Consider the following 8,281-nt stretch of genomic DNA (forward strand, 5'->3'; position numbering starts at 1 on the left):
CAGCTACTTGGGCAGCTGAGATAGGAGCCTGGGAAGTCAAGACTGCAGTGAGCCGAGATCGCAACGCTGCATTCCAGCCTGGGTGACAGAGCAAGACCCTCTGAAAAAACAAAAAAGGAAGGAAGACCCAATGGTATATTCTCTGCAAGAGACTCGTCTCACACACAATGACACCCCATTGGCTCAAAATAAAGGGATGGAGAAAAACTACCAAGCAAATAGAAATTATAAAAAAGCAGGGTTTGCAACCCTAATTTCAGACAAAATACACTTTAAACCAAACATATAAAAGAAGACAAAGAAAGGCATTACATAATCATAAAGCGTTCAATTCAACAAGAAGACCTAACTATACTAAATATATATGCACCCAACACAGGAGCACCCAGATTCATAAAGCAAGTTCTCAGAGACTTACAAAAAGACTTAGATTCCCACACAAAAATGTTTGGAGACTTTGACACCCCACTGATAGTATTGGACAGATCACTGAGTCAGAAAATTAACAAAGATATTGAGGACCTGAAGTGAGCAACTGACCAATGGACCTAATAACTATAGAACTCTCCACCCCAAAACAACAGAATATACATTCTTCTCATTGCCACATGGCACATACACTAATATTGACCACACAATTGTACATAAAATAATACTTAGCAAATTCAAAAAAACTGAAATCATACCAACCACACTGTTAGACCACAGCACAATAAAAATAGAAATTAATACTAAGAAAATGACTCAAAACCATACAATTATATGGAAATTAAACAACCTCCTCCTGAGTGACTTTTGGCTAAACAATTAAATTAAGGCAGAAATCAAGACATTCTTTGAAATTAATGAGAACAAAGATAAAGCATATCAGAATCTCCTGGACATAGCTAAATCAGTGTTAAGAGGGAATTTTATAGAACTAAACACTCACATCAAACAGTTAGAAAGATCTCAAATTAACAATATAACATAGCAACTATAAGAACTAGAGAAGCAACAGCAAACCAATGCCAAAGCTAGCAGAATACAAGAAATCACCAAAGTTAGAGCTGAAATGAAGCAAATTGATATATGAAAAACCATAGAAAAGATCAATGAATACAGGAATTGGCTGTTTGAAAAAACTAGTAAGATCAATAGACTGCTGGGTAGACTGAAGAAAAAAAGAGAGATAATCCAAAGAAACACCATTGGAAATGACAAAGGGGACATTACTACTTATCCTACAGAAATACAAAAAGCATCAGACACTACTATGAACACCTCTAAACACACAAACTAGAAAACTTAGAAGAAATGGATAAATTCCTGGACACATACAACCTCCTAAGAATGGATATTGAAAACATTGAAACCCTGAACAGATCAATAATGAGTTCCAAAATTGAATCAGTAATAAAAAGCCTATCAACAAAAACATAAAAGCCCAATAATAGAGGGATTCACAGCTGAATTCTGCCTAATGTGTAATGAAGAGCTGGTGCCTTTACTAGTGAAACTATTCCAAAAAATTGAAGAGGAAGGACTCCTCCCCAACTCACTGTATGAGGCCAGCATTATACTGAATACTAAAACCTGGCAGAGACATGACAAAAAAACAAAAACAAACAAAAAAGCAAAAACAAAACTTCAGGCCAATATCCTTGATGAAAATTCATGCAAATATCCTTAATAGAATACTAGCAAACCAAATCCAACAGCGCATCAAGAAGCTAATCTACCACAATGAATTAGGCTTAATCCCTAGAATGCAAGGCTGGTTCAACATATGCAAATCAATAAATGTGATGAATCATGGAAAAATAATTAAAAATAGTCCAGGCGCAGTGGCTCATGCCTATAATTCCAGTGCTTTGGGAGGCCAAGGCAGATGGATTACCTGAGGTCAAGGAGTTTGAGACCAGCCTGGCCAATATGGTGAAACCCCATCTCTTCTAAATATAAAATTAGTCAGGCATGGTGGCAGGCGCCTATAATCCAAGCTATTCAGGAGGCTAAAGCAGGAGAATTGCTTGAACCCAGGAGGTGGAGTTTGCAGTGAACTGGGATCACACCATTGCACTCCGGCCTGGGCAACAAGAGCAAAACTCCGTCTCAAAAAAATAAAATAAAAATAAAAAAAGAATTAAAAACAAATATGATAAATCGATCCAGAAAAGGCTTTCAATAAAATTCATTATTGCTTTATGTCAAAAATCCTCAATAAGGTAGGCACTAAAGGAACATACTTAAAAATAATAGCCATCTTGAGAAACCCACAGTGAACTGAATGGGCAAAAGCTGGAAATATTCCCCCCAAAGCCAGCAAAATACAAGGATACCCTCTTTCACCACTCCTATTTCAACATAGTATTGGAAGTCCTGACCAGTGCAATCAGGCAAAAGAAAGAAATAATAGACATCCAAGTACGAAAAGAGGAGGTCAGACTACCCTTGTTTGCAGATGACATAATTTTTTTTGAGATGGAGTCTTCCTTTATTGCTCATGTTGGAGTGCAGTGGCATGATCCCAGCTCAGTGCAACCTCCGCCTCCTGATTTCAAGTGATTCTCCTGCCTCAGCCTCCTGAGTAGTTGATACTATAGGCACACACGACCATGCCTGGTGAATTTTTCTAGTTTTAATAGAGACAGGGTTTCACCATGTTGGCCAGGCTGGTCTCAAACTCCTGACCTTGTGATCCGCCTGCCTCTGCCTACCAAAGTGCTGGGATTACAGGCATGAGCCACCACACCTGACGACATAATTCTATGTCTAGAGAACCCCATAGTCTCTGCCCAAAAGCTACTTGATCTGATAAACAACCTCAGCAAAGTTTGAGTTTACAAAATCAACATAGAAAAATCAGTAGAATTCTTATACACCAACAACATCCCAGCTGAGAGCCAAATCAGAAATGCAATCTCAGTCACAGTTGCAGCAAACAGAATAAAATACCTAGGAATACAGCTAACCAGGAAGGTAAAAGATCACTACAATGAGAACTAAAAAACACTATCAAAATCAGAGATGACACAAACAAATGGAAAACCATTTTGTGCTTATGGATTAGAAGAATCAATATTGTGAAAATGGCCATACTGCCAGAGCAATTTAGAGAATTCAGTGTTGTTTCTTTCAAACTACCAGTGATGCTCACAGAATTAGAAAACAGATGGTGGCTCACACGTGTAATCCCAGAACTTTGGGAGGCCAAGGCCAGTGGGTTGCTTCAGCTCAGGAGTTTGAGAGCCTGCCTGAGCAACATGGTGAAACTCTGTTTCAAAAAAAAGAAAAAGAAAGAGAGAGGAGGAAGGAAGAAATGAAGGAAGGAGAATGGAAAGAAGGGAAAGAGGGAAGGAAGGAAAGAGGGAAGGAGGGAAGGAAAGGAAGGAAAGAAAGAGAGAAGGAAGCTCCAGTATTTAAAAACTCATATGGACTTTTTGCAACGGGTTTGCCACCAGAACATAGGTGTCATGAAAACTACCCTTAAAAGCCAAAATGGGAAAGGAAAAGACCCATATCAACATTGTTATCATTGGACACGTAGATTCGGGCAAGTCCACCACTACTGGCCATCTTAATCTACAAATGCGGTGGCATTGACAAAAGAACCATTGAAAGATTTGAAAAGGAGGCTGCTGAGATGGGAAAGGGCTCCTTCAAGTATGCCTGGGTCTTGGATAAACTGAAAGCTGAGCATGAACGTGGTATCATCATTGATATCTTCTCGTGGAAATTCGAGACCAGCAAGTACTACATGACTATCATTGATGCCCCAGGACACAGAGACTTCATCAAAAACATGATTACAGGGACATCTCAGGCTGACTGTGCTGTCCTGATTGTCGCTGCTGGTGTTGGTGAATATGAAGCTGGTATCTCCAAAAATGGCAGACCTGACAGCATGCCCTCCTGGTTTACACACTAGGTGTGAAACAACTACTTGTTGGTGTTAACAAAATTGATTCCACTGAGCCACCCTACAGCCAGAAGAGATATGAGGAAATAATTAAGGAAGTCAGCACTTACATTAAGAAAATTGGCTACAACCCCAACACAGTAGCATTTGTGCCAATTTCTGGTTGGAATGGTGACAACATGCTGGAGCCAAGTGCTAACATGCCTTGGTTCAAGGGTTGGAAAGTCACCCATAAGGATGGTAATGCCAGTGGGACCACACTGCTTGAGGCTCTGGACTGCATCCTACCACCAACTAGTCCAACTGACAAGCCCTTGTGCCTGCCTCTCCAGGATGTCTATAAAATTGGTAGTATTGGTACTATTCCTGTTGGCCGAGTGGAGACTGGTGTTCTCAAACCTGGTATGGTGGTCACCTTTGCTCCAGTCAATGTTACAACTGAAGTGAAATCTGTTGAAATGCACCATGAAGCTTTGAGTGAAACTCTTCCTGGGGACAGTGTGGGCTTCTATGTCAAGAATGTGTCTGTCAAGGATATTCATCGTGGCAACAATGCTGGTGACAGCAAGAATGACCCACTAATGGAAGCAGCTGGCTTCACTGCTCAGGTGATTATCCTGAACCATCCAGGCCAAATCAGTGCTGGCTATGCCCCTGTACTGGATTGCCACACGGCTCACATTGCATGCATATTTGCTGAGCTGAAGAAATAGATTGATCGCTGTTCCGGTAAAATGCTGGAAGATGGCCCTAAAATCTTGAAGTCTGGTGATTCTTCCATCGTTGATACGGTTCCTAGCAAGCCCATGTGTGTTGAGAGCTTCTCAGACTATCCACCTCTCCGTCACTTTGCTGTTTGTGATATGAGACAGACAGTTGCCGTGGGTGTCATCAAAGCAGTGGACAAGAAGGATGCCGGAGCTGGCAAGGTCACCAAGTCTGCCCAGAAAGCTCAGAAGGCTAAATGAATATTATCCCTGATACCTGCCACCTCAGTCTTAATCAGTGGTGGAGGAAGAACAGTCTCAGAACTCTTTGTTTCAGTTGGCCATTTAAGTTTAGTAGTAAAAGACTGGTTAATGATAACAATGCATCGCAAAACCTTCAGAAGGAAAGGAGAATGTTTTGTGGACCACTTTGGTTTTCTTTTCTGCGTATGGCAGTTTTAAGTTATTAGTTTTTAAAATCAGTACTTTTTAATGGAAACAAATTGACCAAAAATTTGTCACAGAATTTTGAGACCCATTAAAAAAGTTTAATGAGAGAGAAAAAAAAAAAAAAACTCATATGGAACCAAAAAAGAACCCAAATAGCCAAGCCAATTGTAAACGACAAGAACAAAGCTAGAGTTATCATATTTTCCAACTTAAACTATGCTAAAGGGCTACAGTAACCAAAACAGCATGGTACCGGTATAAAAAGAAACATGTAAACCAATGGAACAAAATAGAGAGTTCAGAAATAATGCCACACACATACAACCATCTGGTCTTCAACAAAGCTGACAAAAACAAACATTGGGAAAGAAGAGTCCCCAGTCAATAAATGGTGCTGGGATAACTGGCTAGCCATATGGAGAAAATTGAAACTGGCCCCCTATCTTACACCACATACAAAAATCAACTCAAGATACATTAAAGACTTAAATGTAAAACCTAAAACTATAAAAATTCTGGCAGATAACCTAGGAAATAACCATTCTGAACATAGGAATGGGCAAAGATTTCATGATGATGCCAAAAGCAATTGCAACAAAAACAAAAATTGACAAATAGGATCTAATTAAACAAAAGAGCTTCTGCACATCAAAAGAAACTGTCAACAGTATAAGCAGACAACCTACAGAATGGGAGAAAATGTTTGCAACTACGCAAACAATTAAGGACTAAGATCCAACATCTACAATGAACTTAAACAAATTTACAAGTAAACAACAAACAGCCTCATTAAAAAGTAGGCAAAGGACATGAAGAGACACTTTTCAAAGAATAATTACATGTGGCCAACAAGAGTATGAAAAATGCCCAACATCACTAATCATTAGATAAGTGCAAATCAAAACCACAATGAGATACCATTTCACACCAATCAGAATGGCTGTTGTGAAAAAGTCAAAAATAAGAGGTGCTGGCAAGTTTGTGGAGAAAAGGAAATGCTTATACACTGTTGGTGGGAGTGTAAATTGATTCAGTCATTGTGGAAAGCAGTATGGTGATTCCTCAAAGGACTTAAAACAACTATCATTCAACCTAGCAATCCCATTATTGATTGTATACCCAATGGAATCTAAATTATTCTACCAGAAAGACACACACAGATTTATATTCATTGCAGCATGTCTTTTATAATAGCAAAGATGTGGAAATGCTCACTGATGGTAAATGCTCATTAGCAATAGACTGGATAAAGAAAATTTGGTACATAGAGACCATGGAATACTATGCAGCCATAAAAAATAATGAGATTATGTCCTTTGCAGCAATGTGGATAGAGCCAGAGGCCATTATCCTAAGCAAACTAACACAGGAACAGAAAACCAAATACCACATGTTCTCACTTATTAGTGGGAGCTCTACAATGAGGACACATGGATACTAGGATGGGAACAGCAGACACTGGGGCCTACTAGAGTATGAAAGGTGGGAGGAGGGAGACAGGATAGAAAAAAATACCTATTGGGTACTATGTTTATTAACCAGGTAATGAAATTATTTGCACACCAACCCCCTGTGATACACAGTTTACCTATATATCAAACCTGCACATGTACCTAAATAAAAGTTTTTTTACAAAAGGAAGATACATTTGAAACAATGAACAAACTAAAAAACAAAAACCTCCCCAAAACCAGGATATTAAACCCCAGAAAAGTAGAAGAAATGAAATAATAAAGATAAGGATCGGTTGGGCGTGGCAGCTCATGCTTATAATCCCAGCACTTTGGGAGGCTGAGTTGGGTGGATCACCTGAGGTCAGGAGTTCTTGACCAGCCTGGCCAGCATGGTAAAACTCTGTCTCTACTAAAAATACAAAAATTAGCTGGGTGTGGTGGTGGGCGCACCTGTAATCCCAGCTACTCGGGAGACTGAGGCAGGAGAATCGCTTGAACTCAGTAAGCAGAGGTTACAGTGAGCCCAGATCTCGCCATTGCACTCCAGCCTGGGTGACTGACAATAGCGAGACTCTGTCTCAAAAAAAACAAATAAATAAATAAAGATAAGGATAGATACTAATGAAATAGAAAGTATATAATAGAGAATGATAAGAAAGTTGAAGGTTGGATTGTTGAAGGCTAGTCTCGAACTCCTGGGCTTAAGCCATCTGCCTGCATCAGCCTCCCAAAATGCTGGGATTATAGGACTGAGCCACCACACCCTGCCATTTTTAGCTCTTAAATATAGGTCTTTGTTAATGCTTACATATGGTATTAGGTGAAAGTCACCTTCATTCTTGTGTACATGGGTATTCAGTTGCTCCAGGACCATTTCTTGACAAGGCTATTCTTTCTCAATGGAATTATGTATAAGTGGTAGCTTTTTAAAAGGTGTATTGTGGTATGTAATCTGAAACCTCTCAGTGATTTTTTTTTTTTTTTTTTGGTTTTTTTTTACATGAAATTTCATTGGTCTGTTTTCTACATGAAATAGAGTTGTATTCATTTTTATTTTTGTTTACTGAAATTATTCAGGCAATTTTAGGTCTTGTAACAACTGCCAAATAACTCCTAATCAGTTTGTTAATTTTTACAAAATAAAGCTTGCATTCTGTCTCTACTGTCTCACATGTGGGAACACAGCAAAAAGATGGCCCTCTGTGAACCAGGAAGAGGGCTCTCTCCAGAATTTCCACCATGCTGGCACCCTGATCTCAAACTTTCCACCCTTCGGACTGTGAGAAGTAAATTTCTAGTGTTTAAATCGCATAGTCTATGGTATTCTGTTATAGTAACCTGAACTGAGAGAGAAATTTTTACTGTGCCATTTAACCCTCTGTTGTTTCTTTAATATATTTTAAAAGTCATTTTCTTTATAGTTTCCTTGGCAATAACTAATAAAGACTGAATTTACAGGAATCTAGTTTGCTTACTACCAAGTTTCAAAGCACGCCTATGTGTGCGCCAGTGTAGCTTGTCTCTCTCTCCACTTCTTTGTATTCTTTTTGTTATGTACATTACATCATTATATTTTATCAGGCCATCAACATAGCTTCATAATTATTGCTTCATGTAGTTGTCTTTTAATATGAGAAGAGAAGGAGAGTTACAAACAAAAATATATTTATACTGCCTCTTGTATTTATCTATGTAATTATCTTTGCCAGTGCTCTTTATTTCTTCGTATAGATTCAAGTTACTTTCTAGTATCATTTAGTTTAGCATGA

General features: G+C 38.8%; 1 pseudogene across 1 annotated transcript; it reads left to right on the top strand.

The window, feature by feature from the left end:
* The first annotated feature begins 3,465 nt into the window (after positions 1-3,465).
* Positions 3,466-5,165, top strand: LOC116561394 (annotated as a pseudogene). The gene has a single exon (XR_004273410.1). The product of XR_004273410.1 is annotated as an elongation factor 1-alpha 1 pseudogene (transcript).
* The last annotated feature ends 3,116 nt before the right edge of the window (positions 5,166-8,281 follow it).

This window comes from Sapajus apella, unplaced genomic scaffold, assembly GCF_009761245.1.
Source record: "Sapajus apella isolate SASKATOON/1434 unplaced genomic scaffold, GSC_monkey_1.0 scaffold29, whole genome shotgun sequence".
Lineage (NCBI taxonomy): Eukaryota > Metazoa > Chordata > Mammalia > Primates > Cebidae > Sapajus > Sapajus apella.